The sequence below is a fragment of the Battus philenor genome, unplaced genomic scaffold, assembly GCF_028537555.1.
Source record: "Battus philenor isolate CCGP_79_NKW_IND1 unplaced genomic scaffold, ilBatPhil1.0.hap1 SCAF_6, whole genome shotgun sequence".
Lineage (NCBI taxonomy): Eukaryota > Metazoa > Arthropoda > Insecta > Lepidoptera > Papilionidae > Battus > Battus philenor.
In genome coordinates, this window is record NW_027181726.1 from 6,071,024 (window position 1) to 6,097,684 (window position 26,661).

The window sequence follows — 26,661 nt, forward strand, 5'->3', positions numbered from 1 at the left end:
TAAATAATTATGATAATTCAAAACCTTTTACTTTTACATTCGAACATTCTTGAAAATATTCATTATTTTAATCATTCATCCGTAGAAGAATAAAATTGGCAATGCCATTTTGGTACTTCGCAACATGGCAACGCATTATTGACAGTTAAGTAATAAGCGGATTATTAAACTCGTAACTAATTGGCGTATCAATCAAGCGATGCTTAAAGTTGTTAAAATGTTCCCAATATGGCGGCCGCCCCGCCTGGGGCATTCAGCCGCTCCCCCATGATTAGCGTTACTGTAAAATTATTGTGCTTGTTATTACAGCTGCGATTCGGCAATTATGAAAAGATTATGTAATACATTTTTATTCGTGGCGAAGGAAATACGAATATATAAACGTCTTTTGTAATTTAACAAAAGGTTGCAAAAGAATTTACACATCCTTTTTTAGCTATAACTTCTTCCGTGTTCATCTTTATCTTATCAGCTGAAAAACACCCACAGCAAGATATAGGTCCTCAAAAATTTTCAAAATGGCTTATATTACCATACCACTGATTAACCGCAACTTTGACTTACAACTTACAGTCGTCGACATTGTCGGTTTTTATAATAGGGGGCTATCCCACGCCGCGTCTACTGGCACGTAATCGCCACTCAAAAACCTTTAGGCCCCAACGGCCAACTGCTGCATGAGATGTAGCCCGCTCGCTATAACTCCAATAACTTTATCTACATCAAGGCTTTTGAAATTCAGGTACCATTGCGCCTATGAATTTATTTTCTTCATAACCTATTCTCCAATTTATATTGACTATTTCAGTGTAACATTTAAGTTAAATGATTACACATTACATACAAGAGATTTCTCTTAAAGGTTACCTACAGTAATAACCACTACTATAAGTGAAATAGCGAATTTAAACCAAGACGAAATAACATCACATGAAAACACATTCGGAGTCGTCACACAAACATCAATTTCACGGCAGTAGCCTCATTTTTTGTCTTGCTTCTGTGTGAACAGGTTACCTCTATTTGAAAAAAAGACAAACACGCGAGGCTTTGCCACGAATTCGAAACCTGTATGACGCAATACAAAAAATGCTGAACTCGCAACAAATATTGTTTTATCAATTATCAATGAAGTTTTTTTAAAAAAAAATATTTTAAATATTTTTTTGTGAGTAAATAGCGAATCTGATTTCCTTTATGATATTTTTTACTAAATCCCTCTTGCTTTTTACTTGTAATAATAATTATTTCCAAAATGACGGTTTATTTGTAAATATATATAATTGATACGGCCAATATTAAAATAAAATTTCCTGCACACTATTTCGAAAACTACGAAAAAAATTGACTTTTACTTTTGGAAGATTGCAACTTGAAATTTCTTTCCAAAGAGGTTTTAATTGACTGATTCCGGATTCGCAAGCCTCGAGTCAGATAAAGTTGTAAAATCCAAAAAGGCTATCGGCGCTCAATGTGGAATGCAAAAATTCAGAAAGAGGTGGCTTGTTTCTCATGACGTATGAACAAAAAACAAATAAAGACGATATTGCAGTTTTCAATATCATCATTGCCTGTGCGCAAGTATTGACTAAATGTTAAAATTAATCGAATGATAATTAAAAAAGAAGAACTTTTAAAAAATTAGCATATTTGTAGACAGCTATTAATTATTTATGATGCTACCTGTCTTTTAAGTGATAATATCTGTTACAGGTACAGTGTCATTCTGACGATCGCGACCACAGCATCCGACGGGTTCACCTTGATAAACGGTCAGTGAAAGCTTTTATTCATGCTTTTAAAATTAATTAACGGCCATTTATAATTTTATTGGACAGTTCTTTGTATTTAACTTCACCGAGTATAAACAATTACTTTTATTGCGTCGTAAATTTAATGTGTTTTAAAACTTCGTTCTTTACTCGCCACTGACTCGAGATTTGCTCGACTAAACGCGTTTATTAGCTTACGATAAATTTGATCATTGAGCAGTATTATTCAGAATTTCAAATTTATTTTATTAGAATCAAAACAAATCATCATCTAAAATTATATATAAAGTTGTTTATCGTAACAATGGAATAGTTTTAAGGGTATAGCTCGAGCAAATATAGCCTGACCATAGTAAGCGACCAAGTCGAGATTCTGCATTTTCAATTACTGTTCTATCGGAAAGCTGAACGCATATTGAGAGTTTTGTGCCTCTGTGTGGAGCATCCGCCCAGATGACTTGAGATCTTGGAAATCTTTCAATCTGGTGAAAAAGTTGTGGATGGCTCATACCAAGGCTTCCAAGGAAGTCCTCGAGTGTCACCATTTCAACCGTAGAACGTTCGTAGTTGGACTTAGGTCACTTCATAGATTTTTTATAGGACGTTGGAATCGACCTTCATCATGCTTAGCTCTCTTCAAACCGTGGAAACTGCAAATAAGGGAAAAAGTAAATCGTCCATTATAACAAAATTTTAAATAAAATAGCAAAACAAACTTAACACTACCAAATTAAGATTTAAAAAAAAATATTTTTTTTAAATCTTAAGAAAAGCAACATTAGTAAAACATTCACTAAATAACATGAGAAACGGTTCACGGATTATCTTCATAAATATTTAAAATTAATCGATGCTTTGAGGACGAACATAGATATATTTAATTTCGTTTGACGCTGTGTATTACATTCAACCGCCCAACCACAGTCGTGACCGAAACGATGTACAAAACTGTTTAAAAATTTAAGACCTGTTAAAAAACCAGTTGTGCAGGGCAAATTGAAACGAGTCACTTTGCCCAGTGTTGACTGGTTTCGAAAAATCGCACCAATAAATTTGGCGATAAATATGGTCATGTATGCGTTCATCCTTAGAAATTCCCCAGAACCTGTAAAAAATATTTATTTTTTATTAGAAAATAATATGATCACGAATATCCAATCTTATTTAATTTTTTTAAATAAATAATTATTTTAGTATAATATCATAAACATAATATTTATTTATATCTCATCAGGTATCATCATCATCAATTCAGCCGTAAGACGGCTACTGCTGGTTTTAAGCTTCCCTCATAGGTTTTCAAATAAGAGCGATTGGAAGCGAAACTCTCCATCGTCTGACAACCTTGACAAGGCATATGTTCATTTTGTGAGTGGACGTCTTATTCCGCTCTTGTCGATCCGTGGTCTCTAATCCATAACCTTAAAGCCCCAATGGCAGTTTCATTTATTAACACTTTTTTGTACACCATAGAAAATAACCTAAAAAAAGAAACAATTTAGAAAGAGGTAGACGAGGCGGTCTTATCGCTCGAGGGAATCTCTATCAGACAACATTTACCTATATACATGAAATGACATATTAAATGACCTATATTGCAGCTTTTACCTTTGTATTTATTACGTATTTTGTATTAGTTACTAATAGGATTATTAGTATAATGAATCATCACACAATCGCCATCTAAAACCCAACATCACCACCAACAGGAAGACAAAACATCTAGAACCCTTGGAAATCGAACCCTTGTTCCTTTTGAAATAAATATTCCACTGGGGATTCCCATTTATCATTTGTCCTTTTCACTCGCAAATCAATATCCTCAACAAAAATTCATTTCATTTTAATACCCAGAAATATGTTTCGGTTCCTAGTAGTCGGCCTCTTGAAAAAGAGGTAACTAAAATTATCAAAGATCTCAAAAATACATCAGACCCATGTCCAGATGCAGTATCAGTATTAAAATATCTGCTGTATATATGTGATAATACGAATTGTTCAATAAACCTATTATTCCATTAGCTTTCTTACGTAACTGATTCTTTGATTATTTAAGCTTTTAAAAATTACATTAAAATTAACTTACTCTTTAATGAGCTGTTCGTTTTTAAGCCATAGCTGTCGGATTAATTTTATGCGGAATAATATTTAGCGAAAACCTGCGCTGCAGTGTACATCGTCGCGCACCTTTGACAAAGTTACCCAATCTTCTAGGCGATTGGTTCCGGTAATGGGTGTCGAACGTGAATTTCGTTTGACGTTTGCACATTCGGCGGGTACGAGACGGAAGGGCGCCGAGGCCGCCTAGCCTACGATCGAGCCTTGGCTTGGGCCTCTACATACTACTGTTATTCCGGATTGGAAAACTTCTCATACCTGAATGTTGTTTTATTTGCAGATGAATGGAGATATATCAACTGCACATCTGCTTCACATCTTTATGTTTTTTTCTGCACCGCTAAATCTTGTGCAAAACATGTTTTGATATGATCATCTAAGTATCTAATAAGATAGTGTTTTACACTAAAATAGTTTACGTTCTTTAGCGCAAGTTGTGAAAATTTCCGAAAATTAGGACATGTTAAAGCATTCGCAACACAAATCGTCAACACTAAAACTGAAGCGACGTGTGAATTTCTTGCCTTCCTTCTTACTGATTTATAAATAACCAGAACCCACAAAACATTCAAATATCAATGCCATTGCCAATCGTAAAATAGCGTGAATCTGGTATATGAAATAGTTTGTGTATCCTAGTTCATGAGTCCATAGAACCTATTAAATCCATTATGACAACATTAAACATTAACTAAGACAGTGTATTGACTTTAATTCATATGCAACCGGATAAGCTGTTATATCCGTCTTTTAAATTTTCCTGTAGCGTTTTAAAAAGAATTTATGTTATAAATACATATAAACTGTGAGATCGTGCTGGAATAGATGATCTTATATTTTCATCGTATTGTAAAATATATTGCCTATTTTCAGGCTTCTTAAAGCTATTAGGTAAAGTAGGATTAACTCGCCCCCGTCCGTTTAATAGGATTCTGTTTGTACCCGGTGCATAGTGCATTGCGCTTTTCATAGATAACTAATAATCTATTGATATAATCATGAAATAAATCGCGAAATTTTTAAGTATGTCTTTAATATGTTTACTAACCATAACTGATTTTAGCTGTAACAAAAGAGGCCATCATTGTTTTCCTGCGGGAATAACTAAATCAAATAACTTTCAGAAAATATACAGTTACTTTTACATGGTAAAAAACCTTAAAAGAGTTGAATTTGTACCGATTTGTCAGCGAAAGCCTTTAAAACTTTTACAACTATTATTAATTATCATTACAAAAATATATTTTTCGATCAAAACGTACATTATTTTTATTGTAAATATTTAACAAATCTACCGAGATAAGATATTGGAAAATAAAGTATAATTATTCTAGCATTCTTTTGCATCATTAATTTGCTATCGTAACATTTGAAGATTTTAAGCAAACGTACATTCTTATATCGTTAAATAAAAAAAAACCTGTGTGCGGAATATTAAAATTCAGTTACCATATTTTATGATGAAATAAACGTATGACTAATATCTAAAAAAAAGTCAGTAGAATTATTCAGGTATGATTAGTTAGTAATTAAGCAAGTAAAGCGCGGGTGAATCGACCCGCCGACATTCGCCGCCCTTGCCGCGTCCCTCTTAACGACGCGTGCGCAGTATGAGAACATACGACTACACAAGGAATCTTTTCATTTTATTTTACTTCAAATACTTGTCTGGTAAATATTCAATACATTTTTTCTATAAAAAGTATTATAAATATCATGTCTAAAAAGGTTAAAAGGGGCGAAAGTTTAGCTCATTATTCATCAAAAACCTATTTCAAAATTTTCCTGTATAAAGTGATCGCTTTGAATTATGTTTCAGAAATTATTTTTTTCTATTGATAGGCAACTGAAAGTACAAACTCTACACGGACAGATAATGAACAATAAATGAATTATTGTTCATCCACTGATTCAGAATAGGTTTAAAATATTTTTAGTACATTAAATATGTTTCTTTTTGTTATAATAATAAACTAAGATTAGCGACATAGTGAAGTTCGAACGAAGTATGTGTAAAATTTCTCTAAAATAAGTTGTAATAAATAGATAGGCATTTAAAATAGTCAGTTCTTAGTAACGTAATAAAATTTTTCTTAAAAAATTGAGGAATTATTAACATTATTGACGTAACTTACCTAATTAATGGAAATGTTTTATTCGTTTTATATTGTAACATTAATTTGATTTACTTGTGCAAAAAATAACAAAGAGTGTGACACTGAAACGGGAAGTGTTAAAACGACTGTAGTTTCTCAATTTTAAGTCATTTAATTACACATGTTTATTATAACAGACTAATTTTAATATCATAAAATAGCTGGGAAAGATCCATCTTAATTATTATGTTATTCACGCTTGTTAACTTTGATAAAAGGCTACTGGAAAATCAAAACTTATATTTATTATAAAACTTATATTACTCATAGAATTCGAATAGCGGAAAATTAGCTCCATTTAAGAGAGTTAATAAGATGTTTGAAAACACTACTATCGTCTCGAGCTTTCCATCTTTATCATCATATCAGTCATAGGACGACCACGGATGGACATAGGCATTCACAAAAATATCCAATAAGGTTGATAGGATGCGGCCTGCATCTTGTTTTCTGGCTACCTGAAAAAGATTGTTGGTCCTTAAGTTGGTCCCTTGGTCTCCACTATAGAACCGTAAGGCCTTAGCGGTCATATGACCCGCGCGCTGTGAGGCCTGACCTACTGCCATTTCAACTTGCGAATCCGCAGATCGGTAACTTACATTTGTCTAAGTATTGAGATAGTAGTATCTTATTATTCAAGTGCCTTTTAAAAAATAATGTGTTAATTGGTTTAGCCAAAAATATAGTGCAACATTTTTTGGACGACCACGAACGAGAAAAAAATATCCTTTTCCTTTAACTCTATTGTTTCGTATCTCAGATAGATTTACGTTTAAAATTATTGAACGACAAGTAATAACAAGTTATACAAAGTCCTGCCTAAAAGTACCAATAATTATACTAGCAACGCCTTTAAAAAATAGAAGGTCAATTCGACAAAGACAGATACTGCGGTAGGAGAGAGAGATACTGTAGATTATGTAACAAAAATCAAGGCAATTTTATCACATAAATAAATATATGTTAAAGATAAATCTGATTTACGAAAATCGTAATGTAAATTTGAAATTTTTATGTACAGGGAAAAATACAGTACACTCATAGCTGTCATGGCAGTCTAATATTCTGCACGCGCGTTAGACTACTTGCGCGTTCGACAGTGACATTTTTCACGCTTGCGTTTGGCGGGTGGGGGGACAGGGGGCCGACACAGAGGCGTCAAGGTCACCGGTGACGTCACCACGCGAACAATGACCTCCCGAAAACGAGGCGGCACGCGGCTCGCACCGATTGTGTCGACTCTCGGTGATACTCCTCGACTTTTGTTGACACTGAACGATCGAGCGTCCTGTGTGTAGGGCGAAATTGATTTACTGCCTCTACAAAAATAATTATAATGGCAAATTGGAATCAATCTGATTCCCTCCAAAGTTTGTATATATTATGTACGTTGAAAACGTTTTTGTTGTCATTGTTATCCAATACATTATTTTATTTTTATTTATTTCGTTACCGTCACATCATTTGTCATTTCAGGACGCCCGCTGCTGAACATAGGCCCTCCTCATAATTTTCCAATTGAACTTATCAGAAGTAGCATATAATGCTTTCGGTGATTTATTTATTTACCCTTAATTGTGTATCAACAGAAGATAAAAATAAATTACATGCAATAGGCAAAAAATAAACCGCAAAACGCGCTCTTATTGCAAAATGCGATTTCCAGACAACCCTTAAATTTTACGGTAATATTTTGATAAGGTAGTATTATGTTTTAAATATTTAACTGCATGTTAACTACTTTTATGCTGCAAATCCTTAATGCTATTAATTGTCCCACAGATAAAGATAATACCATTTATTGCTAAAATAATTAACGAAGAGTCATAAAAATTACCAAAGATCTTGTTAAGTTTAAGGAAAAACTTAAGATCTGCTTATTCTCTAGTCTCTAACAAGAAGAGCATCCAAGAAGCGATCGTGTCAGTGAATAAAGTCCATTATTATTTTATAATAAAAATGTTTTACGTACATTTAATATAATTATTCGTTGTTATTTATCAGAGGTTATTATCAAGGCATCCGTTTGCTAACTTTGTCATTAATTTACATTTAGTACGATTACAAAACAAATTGCCTAAATATTTATATTTATTTTGATTTTATTTTTAATTAACATAAAGTCGAAGTATCGAAAATATATCGTGTGTGTGTTGTTTCTCCAACAAAAAATCATCAAAATACTGTCAAATAAATTTGTCTGGGAGAATAGAAGATTGATTGAATAATAACTTTATATTTATTACACCAATGGGACTTTACTACAAAAATAATACCAAATAAAAGAAATTGAACATAGTACAATAAGGTTATACTTACGATTTAATCAAAATACTAACTAATTAACGTAATGGTTGCCCCATTACTGTAATTAATTTTGTTTTTGGTCATAATTTCTGTCTAAAGAACGATTCAGCAGTAATAAATGGCGAGTTTTCAAATAACGCTTCTCAAAACTTTTATTTAATGTTCGTTTTGTCACGGCCGAATGCACTCTCATAATGTTTATATTTGGTAAATAGATATAAAAGGTGACTGGCACGTTTAATGTTGGAAGCTTCTCGTAAAGAATATCATAAATTGTATCGCTGTTACAAACACACTGTTACACTTAATTCGATATACGAAATATCGTCATTATAATATCGTTTTGAAAGTAGAATTGATAAAATCACACTCTACTCCATGTCCTTTTCATTACTATCAACTTCTTAACATTTTAATCACTACTTTGAACAGTAGTAGCCCATCGGCATAGGAATGAAACTTGCGCTCTTAGGTCTGATTCCCGGGATACGTTCTTATATAATTTACACTTTATGGGTTAGTATAATATTTATACAGGGTTGCCACTGCTCATAAATAAGTTTTTAGAAGCTGGCCAGCAGCGAACTCTGCGCACCATAATACCACAGTGCAATCGCCAATCCGCCTGCCAAACGTAGCGATTATGGTATAACCCCCCATAGATATCTATAGGGGGGACATGCCTTGCCATGCCTTGGCTTGTATGGGCTGAAATAACGAGGATTTATTTACTTATTTTTGCTTTACGATGTTTCTTTTTGTATACGGGCATACTGAATAATCTCTTAAATAATAATTTTGATTATAATAAAATAAGACTTATTTCATTTAGGGCACAAACATACTTTTTGGCATCGAGTTTGTTATACGAGCTAAAAATGAAATGTGAACTTTTTTAAACACTTTATTACCAACAAATTATATTCATATTACTAACGTACGAAAATTTTAAATCATTGATATTATCTCGAACGTGCACATTTTATTTCACAATGACACTGCTTTTTTTATATTTCTTTGTAAATTTTTGTAATAACAAATTACGAACACGATAAGTGAAATATTACACATCGAAATTCGGCAAGAGTCAAAATCATACGAAGTTATTTAGCAACAATAAGAAAGAATGTATCTAATTTTATCGTTTTTATTTATTATTGTTATAATGAGCTTATTCAAATTACTTTAAACATTAATCCCATGGCGATAAAATAGCAGACTACATATTAATTTTATAACTTAATAGAAATATTTTAATTTCAATTTTAATTTTTTTTAACTACCGGTTAAATGAAGAATAAAAATTGAGTCTCTAAAATGTTTTTCATTTTCAATACGGAAGACATTATTTAAATGTGATTTAATATAGGAATAACAAGCATACCAATATCATTCAAAAATATGTCTGAAAGACGTACATTATCAGTTAGCGCCGGCATAAGTTAAATTAACAGTCAATTACTGTCACGTTCCATCAGGCCATGAGCGGCATTTTGGCTTCGTGCATTCAAATAAGGGACGAAGTAAATAATTCCTTTTGCATTAGCGTGACAATATAAAAAAAAAACAATGTTTATATTGTGTTCGTTCACCTGTCAATTGGAAGGTAATAAGTATCTGTATTCGTTGGCAGCCTAAGGAAGGTGAAGGTAAAATATTTAAAACTTATAATAATAAAGTCGTTGCTGTACTGTTGTTTTAGTTTCAACTATTTATTATGATTATAAAGTATGTTGAAATTTACGATTTCTCGGTATTCAGTATAACAAATGAGATTTTATTCGTTTTCTTAATCATTCACTTACTGTTACAAAAACACTTACAATTAATTACGAACGACAATAAATTAAGAACCAAGACGTGTTATACGATACTTAGTTAGCTCTGCCGTTGCCATTCAAGTGTTTTATGCTGTAAATAGACTATAAATACAGATTGCGACGCAAAACGACGTATGTACGAGACAGACGGTCCGCTTTTACACTTTTGTGACACGGCGGTAACAAATCGTGATGTACGTCACGTAAGAAGCTTTTAATGCGATTGAATTAGCCGTATACATCGCTGTTTTGTGCAATCCATGTAGATAAACGCATTTATACTTTACAATCACTCTTACAATGTATCGCTTACATGTTTTAGTAGCATTCTTAGGTCCGAACGTATATATTGTTAAATAATTTGTGTAAATTACGCAACAAATCGTTCGTAATTAGCTATCTCAGAAAATTAAATTAAATTGTACATAAAAAAATTCTATATATCAAAAATAATAATAATACGATAAATCTTATAACAAAATGATATAATATAAATTTATGTATATGGATTAATTATACGGGGAGGAGTATTGTCGGGATATCTTTGAGAGACTGAAAGGGAGTGAAGAGATTAGTAGAAGAACGGAAGTAACTGACATACCCTAGCATCCGACGTTCCCAATCCAACGAGTCAATATCATTGGATTGGGAACAGACGACTGCTGGGTCCATAAGGTTCCGGAAAGGAGACAGTGGACTTGCTAGGAACGCCGTAGGTTTTCTTACTCATAAAGTGGACACATGAACTTGTTAAGATCATTAGAAGAAGGTAGATGCAAGCAGATTTCCCAGGTCTTATTGGAAATATAAGGGGGTGGCATATCGTCCAGTGGAGATCCTAAGTGGTAGTCGCATTTCAATATGCCAATCGGCTGAGTCGTCTTGGTTACTTTCGTTTGTCAACAGATCTCGTCATCTGTAATTTAGTCACAGAGCTTGCGAATGATGCCCGAAGTGAGAGACAACATACGTGTAAGTAGGCCAAAATATTTTTAGTTACATTATTCTTTGACTACGGTCTTTATATATGCAACTCTGTCGTCCAAGTCCAGCTTTATTAAACATATCCTAAAATAATATATATACAAATATCGCTTAAAAGGATTAAAAAGATATTAAAATAATTATGAAGTGACAGTATTATTTATCTGTACTTGCACAATAGGTAGGTTGTTAAAATGCGAAGTTTAAGTGGTCTCTAAATATATTCAACAGGATGCAGAATAGCACATGCTTCAACGCTCGCAAGGATTTTATTACCTTCGAGGTGCGTTGACTGACGGGGAAACGGCGAGTTTGATTCGAACATATTGCGCGGCACAGTGAAATTCCATTGTTTGTAATATAATAAAACGTACGATTTTTTTTTTGTCCAATTTGATTTAAACATTGGCTTCTTGCCGGCGGCAAAATGAAAGAATAAAATTTAAATAAGCGTACGTGGATAACACATAATTTAAGAAACTATCACATCACGATTTAATACACAAACAACTTTTATTTTTACTTCTTAATTATCCCCATACTAGCAATTCCTTGACTTAAACCAAAAGAGATATCTACGATTGACAAATAATCTTTTACTGTTATGTCCTGCTCATAGATCTAATTTTTTTTATTCTTCTTTTCCTTATCAAAACCTCCTGCTATCGAATAAACTTCCAATTTGATAATCGACAAACCGGTATATGTTTAAGAACTTACGAGACCTATTCAAAGAAGAATCGTCATAATTTTTAAAAGCGAATTATGCAGTATATGTTTGTGTAACTTATACTATTTAAGTAGATGCTTATATATCATTAAATAAGTTTTATATAACTTAGAATGTATATAGTACGAGTATTAATAAGTTAAAGAATTTTTCTACAACATTAAAACACCTGTATATTTGTTATCTCCGCTCTACCTCCAGTTGATCAACATAGAATATGAAAAAAAGGTTTTTTTTTAACTCTTTCTTGGCTGCGTTTGACGACTAATTTGTCTGATGGAAAGCAACGATGTGATCATAAAACAATAAAAGAAATAATTATAAAATACTTTATAATTTTTACTTTCCGTAAATGTCATAATTTGTACAAATATGACATCAATACATCAAGGGCTCAGCTAAGTTGCTTATTTATTAGCTTATTTCCTGTTTATTGTATATCAAAACGATGTAAAAATATATCAGATGAATAAGTGAACAATAAAGTACATAGGGGGTTTTATCGCACAAGACGATTTCTTCCAAACAACCATTGGATTGACTTGGTTAATAATGAAAAATATGACGAAACGTCATTAAGTACCAGAAGATGTTGTAGGTGGATATCATACAGAAAGCAGATTAAAACATTATTTAATAAAATATACTTCATAAAAATAACTAGGTTACTCAAATTCTACGTAATAATTGTTTTAACAGTGAAAACTGGTATTCGTTACATATTTTCGCTGCAATGAGTCTCTTTGCAAAACATAAATATTTAACATTGTTATCTGCAGCGCAAAAGCGATAAAAATTCACTAAATAATATTAACAAACTCAAAATATTAAAAGGGTTAAAGCAAGCTTTTTAAGTTTATACTACGTGATTGACGCTTTTGTATCAGCATAAAGCTTTAAAAATTCTACACCTATTACTGACGACTGTAAAATAATGTCTCTAAAATATGTTATTTTAATTAATTACTCCTGGAATGCGCAACCTAAATAACTCTGGCAGTACAAAGTCTGCAGTGTCAGGTAGTATATTATAATTAAATTTAATATGTAGTGATCCGAATTTTATTTTAATTATAAAATCATTTTTTTAACTTTATTATAATATATTATATTAATATGGATTACCATACATTAATTGAAAGCAAATGATCTATACATTCACTCTTTTAAAATTTAACCAATATATTATACCACCTATAACCAATCCCTCTGTATGGACGGTCTACGTACTTATCTAAGCTAAGGAGTTTACTACGAACACTACTTACGAACAGACCGAGAAGAAAAAAATACATTGTTAACACGACTGAACACCTGCAGGCTATAATAGCAAAGGCCATGTGTTCGAGAGGATATCGTTTATGCGGGAGGTGTCTGGTTAATCTGACAGTTGACGTCGCGAATATCGGTGCGTCATAAATCAAATATCTGCCTATCCTCATCGTTCATGTCGAACATTTTATAGCTTTTCATTTCTTCGTTACTATCAGTCGCTACATCAACGATAGGCTGTGATAACATTGTAAGCTTTTAAGATTTCATAGCGTTTAAATCTCGTCTTCACAAGTACTAGAGAATTATCCATTGAGAATTAATTGCAAATGAATCCGTTCTTAACTTTGTATTAAGATTGTTATGTAAATAAGGAAACATCAGCCATTTTTATCGTCAGTTTAATTTACTGCAGGTCAATACAGCTTACAAAACATATAGAAAATGTCGATGTTTAAAGCGGTATTCTTGTATAAATAACATTCGATATTCTTGAACGTTTGTAAATAGATTTTTTAACGCAACCCACAAAAGCAATGATTTTGCCGCCGGTCGCCTGTCATCAACAACTGGTGTTAATTAATTAAAGGAATATTGCGCAACCAACGAGAATTCAAAAGACAAAAGGCAAGAGCAAAAAGTAAAACGGGTTCGATACAGGCATAAACAATAAAGGCTTATTGTATACATGTACTAAATATACTATGATTTAAATATCTAAATACGACAATAAGTTGTGTCGATTTGTTTAGTTCTATAATAAGAATAAAAACTTTATTCTTCAATATTATGATAAAATTTTGATTGAAAATTACTATAATCACAAATGTTACCGCTCCTAAAGAAAGTTAATTTTAGAGAATCAACTATGTTTAGTCACTAAAAGCGGTTCAATTACGTAATGCTGAAAGGACATCATTACATGTTCTTTCAGCTCATAGACACCCACTGCAACGCATAGGCTTGCGTCAAAGATATTTTTGGGGTCTACACCATAATCGCCACGCCACGGGTGGGTTGGCGATCGCAGTGTGGTGTTATGGTACGTAGAAGACGCTGCTATCCATCCTCTGGAACTTGTTTGTGAGCAGAGGCAATTTTAAATAATAAATGCACAAAGTGGGAGTTATATATAGACCGAATACCGGGAATAAAACCCGCAACCCACGATCTTAATCCTCAGTTCTCTGCAGTTGGGCTACCACTGCTTATTATGTTTATTATATTTATAAATTGTATTTTTTATTAATACAGACATACAGAAATGGTTATTTATTATTGTTGTTAAGTATATTTTTCAAATTCTATTTGTCGGGCATTGCCTAGGTCATGATAAACAATTTAATAAGGTTAAAGAGAGCGATGTCTCATAACACGAGCTTGGTATATTTAATAGGAAACCTGCTGATTTTAATGACTTAGTTGGTGTATTCTTTTACACATTTAGATTATACAGGATGAGAAAAGTGATCGCGTTTTTTTTTAATATTTAAAATAAATTCATAAAAGTCATTGGTGTAATGGAACGTATTGGTATTAAAACGAGAATTATGACAAGAGATGCGAAACACGTGTGATAAGATACATAACGGATGCATAAGCGGAAGTACCACTAAGATACTGTGTTTCACTGCAGCGACATGTCTCGACACTGCCATTTATAGACTTAGCTATTCATCCATACCTATTTCCCCACTATCCTATTTTACCTACCTTTTTGCAGTTACACTTTTTATCAAAAGCAAAGACAGTCTGTAAAACGCAACTTTAAACGATACATAAAATAAATCGTCTTCGTTTTGTTCACTCTTGTTCAGGTTTAATGTCAATGATGTATATTTAATTTTTTTCTAATTTTGTATTATATGTGCAGCTTCTAAGTAAAGTTGTTCCTATAAATTTTTATTGGTATATTAAAAAAATTGTATTATTGCACATTAATTCAAGTTGATGCAATGTTTAGCTTTAGACAAAAATATTAATGAAATATTTTTACAACAATTACTAAAATGTAATCTTCACGATTCACCATCGACATCATTTCAGTCGTAGAACTGCTGGAGTAATCGGACTATACCCATTTTGATGGTTTACGAAAGAATTTTGTCGGATGAAACATAATTTTGGCTCGTGAATAATTAAACTTACAATCATAAATAATGTTATATGAAATAAAATCACGATACACTTTAAAATTCTTATTTTCATCAATTTTATTTCACATGTACTATAACTGAATAAAGAAAATTTTTACATTTTCTGTTTTTCAGTTTCATTAGTATAAATAAATTCTTTTATTATATTTTGAAAAATCTTTTTTATAGATGTAATACAGTAGTGTAATATAATAATACCCCGAAACAAATTATCACTTAAATTTTCATTTTGATTTATTACGTTGTCCTTTTAAAAATAATTAGATTTTGTAACAAATTACTTACGTAAATATAATCGTAATTACGATAAACCATTGTTAAAACAAATCGCGGAAAACTGGACAAAACAAATTTCTTTCAAACCTTTTAGGTATTAATGTTCTTACGTCATTTAGTTTTTATAACTCCATGTCACGTTATTGAGTTAGGCATATAAAATACGAATTTAAAAAAAATTAAGTGAATGCACGTACTTGATGACCGATAACGAGGCCGTACGAACGCGTATGAGCTAATGCCTCAATGTCGAGACTCGTCATCAATTACAACGGTTGTGCGGCGCGGGTTCGTACATAATTCACGCTGCCGAAGCGAAGCTAATGATGGTGGCCCTTATGGAGTGACGGGGTCGACGGCCGGCCTTGCTTGCTTTAATTATATTCGAAATGTTTCATTTAATAGACTTCAAAATTATAGCGCTCCGTCACGCATAACCACACTTCAAGTTTATTCACAAAAGAATTACGTAAAGCGCTTTCTGCTTCACGACCACTCGCTTACTCCTACGTGTGATCTTTAGATGCAAGAGTAAGGTGATGTCATTGAGTTTCGCGAGCGGGCAGTTGCTATTTTCTCAGGCTGGGTGCAGCCGTGACCATTTGGTGCCCAGGCGCAAATTGGCGTGGCAGACGGCGCGTCGGATGTCGCAATTGCCGCAGTCGCCCGTATCGTCCCTGCTCGCCGCACCCAAACATGACATGTCTGAAGCATTTAAAACGAGCACCGTGCTATCTACGTGTGACCGGAGACGAATGCATAAACATCTTTGCGTGCACCGTGGTTGGAAACGTTGTGACGTTGTTTTTACTTTTACATAAATATAAGAATTTAAAAATGAAAACTAATCTTCAATAAATATTATATATCAGCTGTCTTCCGTTCGCTTTGCGTCGCCTGCACTGCCTTTTGTGGGTGTGATTTCATAAAATCTATTCTTGGTAATTTTTAATAAGTTTTTTTATATACGCCTCGGTCATTAATAAATTAAATCAACCCTTCTTGCTGGTATAATTTTCTGTAATTCATTACTAGATGATTTTTCTTAGCAAAATAAATATTTCTACCACATTTCAAGTCTCTAAGCCTTAAGGTTTTAGAGATATCTTGATGAGTTTGTACATAGATAGAAGTCTCAAATATATGTAGATGAATAAAAAAAATTCATGTTATACAAATAACATGTTCATTTTAACTGTCACGAACTGCTTATTGTGCGACTGTTATTGTGCACTGTTTGTGTATATTGTGCGAGTGTTCATTGCACGACTACTACTGCATGTGCGGAAGTAGCTATATATTGGTTCTTTTCTTACTTAGGATGGACTTCCGCAAAATAACGCCTAAATCCATTAGATATAAACTTTAATTCATTTTATTTAAACCATACCTGTATGTACAATGTTTCTCAATTTTAAACAAAAGAGTTCATTGTAGACATACTTTTAGAGGCTATTGAACTCCTCCCTGATTTTTACGCCAGACCGGCACTCGAATTCGAGCCGGAGTCCCCCGAATGCGGGACACTGGGCCACAAGGTGGATCACGGTCTGGTCCACGCACGGTTCACAGAAGCACGAGGGGTCCTCCTTGAGCTTGAACCTGTGGAGGTACTCAGAGAACCCCCGTGCCCCGTGAAGAGCTGGACCGAGATCGCGTCCACCTCGATACTGCTAAGTATATACATACGTTACAATAGGTCTAATGAATAATATCAATATGTGGATTACTTGCTTGCAAAATGCTAAATAAGAATCCGAAGAGATGTATATTATCAATCAATTAAATTAGGTTTCAAGAATTATAATTTTTGATGTTTACGTAACAATCTATTTTTTACAGTTTTATATACATCCTCGAATTTAAAAGCTATGCCCACTACATTTATTGCAGTAATTTTTAGGTAATCCATTTCAGAATTTACTTAATTATATTTAATAATTGTATGATTTTGGATATAAAATACTTATATTTTTATAAATATTTTATACATGATTCTTCGTTTCAGCCCTTAGAAGTACATGAAATGCATGGGTATATACCATAATCGCTATTCTTGGAATGCGGGTTGACGATTACATGTGGTGTTATGGTACCCAGAGGACGCTGTTGCCCATCATCTGAAACTTGTTTTGGAGTAATCGCAATCCTTTATAATTAATGCACAAAATGTAAATTATAAATCATTGTATTCCGAACTTAAAATCGCAAACCAGTCCTCTATGGGGTACCACTGCTCAATATATATCACTAAACATAAAACTTTAGTAAATTACAAATATTACGTTGGTTTCTGCAACAATCTCAGGATTATCATTATCGTCAAAGGAATGTAAGTACGAATTGGATTACACATTGTCAGCAATTGTTATTATAACGAAACCATAAAAGGTCTTTTGCCTCGGTAATAACTATCTTTCGAAGAAACATGTTAATTACGCGTTCTTAGTCGGATCTTAAAATATCCATTAAAGCAATATGTGATACCTATATCTTGCGGGAGTTGTAAACCGTTTGTCGTTAAAGTACGCGTATACAGGGCTATAACTAATTATAGCGTGATTGTACGTTGTTTTGTAGTTTTATTGATCTATATAATGCGTCCGTGTAGCCTTGAAGATCGGCGCGGGAGCTTGACCTCGCATCCAACATAGATCACACACATCGTTCCGGTTTCATCGCGCTGAAATATTACACTCACATTAACGTTGATTGTTTAACCTTCGCTGTCACGTTTTTTTGTTAGACTTTCCACACGATAAGATTGGATTTACCGAAAATGACATTGAAGTAGCTGTCTTTTTATGTATATTGTAAATTTAAAAAAAAAATCTGACATTAATTTAAGGTAAATTATGAAACTCTTCGGACGGGTATATACAGGATATTATAGATGTATAAAGTATGAGGGTGAAAGAGTAAGTTTTTTTACAGGGTTAGGCTTAAAAGATATTTCTAATGACCCTTAAAAAAACTGTCATTTTCATATGTCATATTAATTTATTCTTATTAGAATGCGACAGGCCCACAGCCAAGAGTCTGCAAGAACAGAGAGTATATCATAAAAGAGAGAGAGTAATCATTTTAATACGCAGTTAACCAAATTTTAAAAATGACTTTTCTAACTATATTTCCTACGTAAGAAAAGGATCAATATTTAGCCGCTTCCGCACATATGCAAATATTTATTTCCTCAATTATTTATTATTTCTGAAACCATTGATTTTTGGATAAAGTGTATTATACACTAATTTATTGCAAATGAGCTATTCATACGTTCACCCCTTTAAATCTATACACTTTTAATCACAAAAGGTTTCTAATTTTGTGAATATTACAGCTTGTTTTGTGTATCTCATTTAATAATTATAAAACGAATAATGAAACGACCATAAAGCTGTCGAAATAAATATAGTTGATTAGATCAGAGTAATGAAAATTTCAACTTGCAAAATAAAAACATGATGCGGTCGCTGACTTCGCAAAAACTCACCTTGAGTGTATACACACCATTATGCTAATACCGTATCGATTTGCCGAAACGAAACTAGGTTCGCGTATTGTTGCAGGTCAGTTATGGTTGGCGCGCTCATTTCGAACCCTTTATAATATATTCCAAAACATTAACATAGTTTTAATGACCTTAATAATCAAATGAATGTAATCATTTGAAATTAAAAATTACTTGGTATAATACGAAAGAAAACACATCTTTGATAATAAATAAATATTCTGCAAAATTAGACATTAGCTTCGAATTCAAATTCAAAATTTCTTTATATGAGGTAGTATGACATTTCCGTCAAAATGAGTCAACCATTTTTTCAGATAATAAATGCCTCAGACCTGAGAAGGACAGGCGAAAAAAAAACTCGGCGAGACCTTATATTTTGTTAAAATATATAAAAATTACATTTTTAATGATCATTGAAGTAGCCTGAAAGAGAACACATCATTCTCATACTGTGCCATCTTTGCTGAAATCATTTATAGTGATGTTATACAAGGTGTCCGGGAGAAAAATTTGTATTCAAAGTTCAAATTAAATAAAAAAAAAATATTTTACATATATTGTAAAATATTTTTTTCATTTAATCATTTTGTCTAAATGCTGACCACCACGTCGAGCATGCTTTCGGAATTTGTCCTCGGTATGTGTTTGTAGTCACAGAAATTGTCTTTGATATTATTATTAAATCTAGCTTTTTGATTAACACAAATATTATCAAAATTAATCAGTAAAATTTAAAAAATATGTTTTAAAATACTTTATCGAATATATAATAATTTCATGTTTAAGTTAACAACAGTTTGATCTCCTTTTCGAGATTTCGAGTCAACTTTACGTACACATAAATTATCGTAAATCCGCATGGTTCATTTCCACAATCGTCTTCTTTGAATTTACTACTAATGGCATGTCAGGTGAGTAGAATAATATTGCTAAGAATTATCGGTTATAAACGAGACTGTGTTTACCCTATATTGATTGCAGTTTTATTACCACTTAGGATCTGCAATTAGCGGCTCAGTTTTAACATTCAAAGAAGAACGCTTACCTACCTAATAAAATTACTCCTCCGCAAAATAATTTTACAGACGCACACTTAAGAAGTCTTTCCGATAGAACGTAATTGGATAAAGTAGTAATCAATCCACATCAAAGCATTAAAATATTCTGAGAAATGCATTAATACATAGTACAGTATATTTATATCTCGATTTTATGTCTAAGTTACAATACTATATGTAGAAGACGAAAAACAATATTTTACTGTTCGCGTTTATTACGAAGACAATGTGATTAATAAGGCAAACAATACGATGTTATGGATTAACTTATAACAAAATAATCTTTATAAAAAACAGGACTACAATGTTGTAGAAGTCGACAATTTTTGTTTCAATCACTATAATAAAATAATGAAATAGTTTGTATAATAATAAATTCTAATGTAATACTTTTCTTGATTGGTAAACAACAACTAAAAGAGAACTTGTGATTATTTTTATTTTATTATAAAGTAGTAAAGAAATACAACTCAAAAAAATATAAACAAATCATTTTATTAAAAGATATAAAAAAAAAAATCCCCATCTAAACTAAAAAATGACGGCACCTATGCCATAATTTGGGTTATAGAGTAATTCTACGGATGTCAATTTAATTTAAAGTAATAATTAAATAAAACCGGACCCTTAAAATTTATTTGCATCTTCATTGTATCTAAAAGATTTTCAAAAATTGTGCACATCGTACTGAAAATCTCTGAAAACCGTTTTACATAAAAAAATATTATACTCAATAATTCGATGTTGTGCAAAATATAATCAAGTAAATAGAACAACGTTGGCAACCATTTTTTTTTTGTAGACCGTTAAAAGCTTCTCAATGTCGTTCGAAGGAATTTCACGAAACTGAAAATATAATTTAGGTTAAACAAACAAACTTTTTTTGATATTGCAAATAAAACATATGTACGGTACATACGGGTACACAAAACGACAATATCGTTAATAATGTCTGGCAGAATTATGCTTTAGATAAAAGAGAGCAAGTGGAGGAAATAAATTAGTGTTGATGTATTAAAAATAAAATTTAAAAATATTTTTCTTTGTGTCCGCTCGTCAGGTAACCAGATAAGTGTCGTTAGCCGTCACTCACGCTGGATACTTGTGGCAATAATCCAAGTTCGCCTCACTCATTATGTTCACTATCCTGCTCCACAGGTTTTGCTACTAGTCCTTCTATAAATAGTGGTCGTAAGATATCGAGTCAATAGCTTGTTTCATCATAGCGGCTCATGGATAATGGACTTCATTTTCTACTAGATAGAGAACAAATTGGATACGAACACGAAAATGCTATTAACGACATTCTCGCAATGTCGCCATGCGTGTGCTGTGCCCCAGTCGCAAATGGAGGGAATGTATTTCGTAGACTGCTTGCACTTTCGATATAACTTGCTTTATGATCGATTCATTATTAACTCTCCGAATAACTTTTATGGAGCATTAAGCAACTCGCAGAAAAGAATATCGTGAAATATGTTTTCTTTTCAGATATAATAACAATTCTTGGAAAACGCTCTCCCAAAAGCTGAAATAATATTTCTTTGATCGTTTTTTATTCTTCCATTGTATAGCTCCATCAAATTTTCGGCTATAAATAACACTTTGCGTTGTTAAATTGTATTTATTATCTTGTTTTCTGGCGGTATCGATATCAAATTAAATATCCTTGACTTGGCAACACTTCGAAAGACACTTTTATACATCTTTAAGATTCATCTTTATCACGTTTAGAATCACGAAACGTTTTCTGAACGTTATACATTACTTAACAATCTACCTTGTTGTTATTATTATTTAAGATTATATTAGTTGATATAGAAATTAAATATTATGTTGAAACAGTGTTAAATACTTGTTTAATTTGATCAAAGGCCTGACTAGCACGGCATACAATAAACGCTTTATTACACAAACAACCTCTGTGAGACTTGGCACTGTCGCTATCACTAATTACGAAAAAACCTCTGCTTTTGGGTATAATCTCTTTAGTTATAACCCATTAGTCAATCTCTCTATGATCATTCCTAAAATTTTAAAACGCTAGTTAAATTTTAACATAAATGTCTGTGTTAAAAAAGCAAAAACCATCATATGCTATCAACGTTGCTGCCCTTCTTTGGTTGAGTCGACCTAATTACGTGCTCTATACGATTATTCCACACATAAATGTGCAATAACGTATTTATCTATGACTTCATCTCTCTTGAGACAATTGTTATCTCTAACCCTTTAATGCTACGAACTTTAAGAACGCTTTTGGAATATACGTATTATATTTTTATCTGAATAATGCCATTATGAAGAAACTTGAAGAAACAAAACAAAAACTAGTAAATTATTTACAGTACTGATTACATAGTTTAATAATAATTACTCTAACTACTTTATTAAAGGCATCAGCGATCACAAAACAACCTAACTGAATTTGTTGTGGGCTCTTCCGACGTGAGAGCAAGATTGGTACCTTCGCTGCCAAGTATTTTATGTTGATGAATGCCAACAAATACTATCCATACACAAAAGCAATCGTAAAAAATTAATAACCTTTTTAAGTATTTTTAGCTATGACTGGTAACTTTTTCTGACTTAAAAACATTTACTTTAAATCGCTATATATGTTTAATGATTAAAAGTATTCAGCGCTTTATTCTAAAAGCATAAAATATTGTAATTTGAAAATCGCAAAGATTATTATTTGCAAGAAACTTAATGCGTCTTGATATCTTTTGTGAGAGACATAATAGAAGAGAGTATAGGAGGAGAGATTGCTAAATAGCGTCTTTAAAGATTTAAATCGATTTATGTATAGAGTAGATGACGTATTATGTCTATAGAACAACTTCTACAAAGAATTGTTGATTGTTCAATAAATAAACGAAGCACTTAATGTTACGAAAATTAAATTTGCTTGAAAATTACTTAAAACAGCTGAAGAATAGTATAAAAATAACGCACTAGATATTGAATCAAAGATGGTGCAGGATTGCACTAGCGTCGCATAAATTGCATGCAGGCGTACGCTCCTTGGCGGCAATCGGCGGGCCCTTTGCCGCGCCATATAATTGAGGTTCGTCTACAATGCACAAACGGCAGCCACGTCCCATTTGGTACACAAACAATTATGTGTGGCCTTTTAGACATTGTTCTTTGGCCAGCCCTATTAAGCCGGTTCCATTTGGTATTCGCAGAGCTTAAACATTACTTATTGTATTGTTGCGAATGTGATTGAAATATATTTAATGTGTAAACCTTGAACCAGAATTTTATCTAATTAACATTAATTCTTATATAATAAATTCCGTAACGATATGTATCACGATTTATTTCTACTGTATATCAGTTATATCTTTGGGGGAGGCCTGTCTTACAGTAGGCGTCTATGAGGTGATAGTAATTGACAAGTTACATAAGTACCATTTTTACGACTAAAAATAAATTGACAATATTATATTATATATTCTTCCAATAAGCGCGGTTTGAAGCGGCTTTCATTCAGCGTTTTTCGAGCACTGTAATAAGATCATCTGTACACCTTGTACGTTCTACGCTGATCCTGGAGTCTAAAACCTTAATGCACGAGCAGCCATGAGTTCTGTGCGTTACATAGCCTGCCCACTGTCACGTCAACTTGTCAATCCGTTAGGCTATGGTAGTTACTTTTATTCGTTTACCGATCTCCTCATTCCTTTTTCGATCTCGTAGAGAAATCACAAGCATAGCCCTCACCGTAGCTCTTTGAGCGAGTATGAACTTGCCGAACTATATACTTGGAAATAAACAATTGCACTTATAATATGTAAATTTAAAAACCGATGTAACATTTCTTCCTGGTTTCTTTCTGAATGTATTTAATCATTATAATTTTAACAATAGTTCAAAATATGATACAAAATGTACACAGCTGTCGTTTATACGTAAAGGAATAATAAATGAGAGATAGAGTAGAACATTTATGCAAATAAAATTTATACAAAGAATGTAACCTTAACAGTTTAATAAATGGAACAATATGAAGGTGTTCTTATTTATAATTCATTAGGCTCTGATTATTTACCATTCTCAGACTCTACATTGCAAATTATTCGAGCCATCCTTGATCTAAATACATAGAAGGTGTTCCTTGGACTTTTATTTATAATAGGACGTATGAAGTGTGCTTGTTAGTTGTCTTCTGAATTTCAGATATTTGGCACGCAGCCATGCCTTTTATGCATATGTCAATATGTCGATAACCTACATAACGACAACTAAAAGGGTCGCGTGTTAAACAGATTTTTAAATCTTTCTTTATACAAACTTGAATGATTGTCATAATCAAGTGTATTAATAAACATTATTGTCAGGATTGAGATTACCCAAATATTAATTTGTGTTTATTTCACAAGGATATCATATATTCTCTTATCGTATTTATGATGTTGCAACAATATATTTAATTTACTTGAATGCTACGAGAAAGTCAAAGAGTACATTTATGCACAAGTATATTAAATTGTTTTCAAAAATAATACAAATTATCATTTGTAACATCTAACTCATCCATTGCCCTAAAGAATACGAGAATAGTTTAAAGTTGCAACATTTATTTATTTATTTATTTACCAATTTATCATTTTGTTGTAAGTACGGTTAAGGTTTCGCCTTCTGATAGACAACATTTGAGTGGATTGATAAAGATTTCGAGTTTAAATAGAGGCATATCTATCATGTCTAATGAGTAAATATATAGCTGCTAATGTAAAATTAACTGATAATGTACGAAATAATTACTAATAAAACTGTGAAGTGAAATTAGAAACTCCTTGTATCGTAAGAGAGTCTACGATATCATAGACACAAGAGTTTTATCTGCCGTTAAAATGTCTCTTAATTGGTTGATGGTTTGACGTAGATTGAAGTAATCGTGTTGCCGCAGCGAGGGTTCGTTGTAATGGGATACGAATATAAAAAGATATGAAAATATTTGCATAATATTTACTGCTCATACATTGTACCACAGTAATATCGTCGCTTAATATAGCTATTTATTACTAGGTTTTCCGTTGGGATATTAAGAGTCTCAAGTGGAGACCACTGACTGACAAGCGCAACGTAGGATGTTTGCATAGAAAGTGTACAGATGGTTTTTTTCATGTTTTCGAAGACGATAGCTACAGGCCGCTTTCGACCGGTCATATACTAAATCTATGGTGGAGGCCTATATCAAGTAATGAACATTCTACACCTGAAATGATAATGATGAAAATTATAACTAGGTTTAATCGGTGTAAAAGTTTAAGGAGGGTTTTGGATATGCGATTATTATATAGAGATTGTATATTATATATGAAAGCAAAGGAATTTGAACCTTAATTTACTTTTAATTAATGTCATAACTCTAACAACGTAATATCTGGGTCATAACAATAAAATAAATTCAAAAACCAAAATATCAAACATCTAACTTCATAACGGGCGACCTTCGGTCAAATAAGCTCAGTTTTATTACAAATTTCTTAAAGAAACTTGCGTCGTGGCCTTAAATATATACAACATTTTATTACAATGTGAATCGTTACGATAAAAAATTAGAAGTCGATGGTACGAAGGCGCTCACTGAACCAGTCTACCGACCCTTAGCGGTCCCGTTCCCGTTACGAGGCCGAAACCGGCGATTAAACAATCGGCTCCACGAAAGAAAGCCTTAAGAGCTGCGCTGCATTCCGCGCTTCTTTTATTTGTCTATCCGAACTTACGTCAATGCGGTCGTTAGCCCACTACGCCGGGTTTTTACATCGAATCGGGTCAAAAATTTGGGTTGAACTCCATTATATCGGCCGTTTGTTCACCTCTCTAGGTCGCGCTCACGTACCAAGTTTTGTTAAAGCCCATTTAAGTGATTGCATTGTTAACCATTTTACATTTTAATAATACATTTAATTGCTTTGTACTAATTAATAAAATGAATATTTTGTAACGGCGTTAAATTTAGTTGTTGAAATATTTAATTTTACGTTATATTTCGTATATAATGTAACGTGTATGTATTTAACATTGAAACAAGATTTCTGTTATTATTATTTGAAACATTTATTCAATAAATCTTCCTTACGTGAAATGCCTATTCAAAAGTTTTATTTCCTGCCTTTGCAGGTAATAGTATCTAAATATAATAAAGTAGTAGCCAGTAATTTTTACTGCGTGTCTAAGACTTCTCCCCTCAAAAACCAAGTATAATATACAGAAGTCGTAAAAATCTGTTCAATATTATTAAATACTAGTAACAAACCATTTAAAGCGTGAGATAAATAAGCTAAGTTGAAATTTTTTAATGAGGACTCACTGGTATTCATTTTTACAACTGTCGATGATATATGACGATGTAATCTGAGAAATGCTGTATTAAATATACCGTAACATACAGACATAAATATAACTTCCTTTAAACTAATATGTGTAATTATAAAAGACAGAAGCCTAGAGATGCCAATGTTCAACCACTGAACGACCTCGTAA

The 26,661-nt window shown here is 32.5% G+C and overlaps 1 protein-coding gene across 1 annotated transcript in view; it reads left to right on the forward strand.

Annotated features, from left to right (window-relative positions):
• The first annotated feature begins 1,713 nt into the window (after positions 1–1,713).
• The window catches only part of LOC137930198 (ecdysone receptor-like), a 208,562-nt gene continuing 183,614 nt past the window's right edge, over positions 1,714–26,661 (forward strand). Inside the window, exon 1 of the mRNA XM_068773369.1 lies at positions 1,714–1,772. The gene's annotated coding sequence lies outside the window, so the exon portion shown is untranslated. The remainder of the gene's footprint in view (positions 1,773–26,661) is intronic.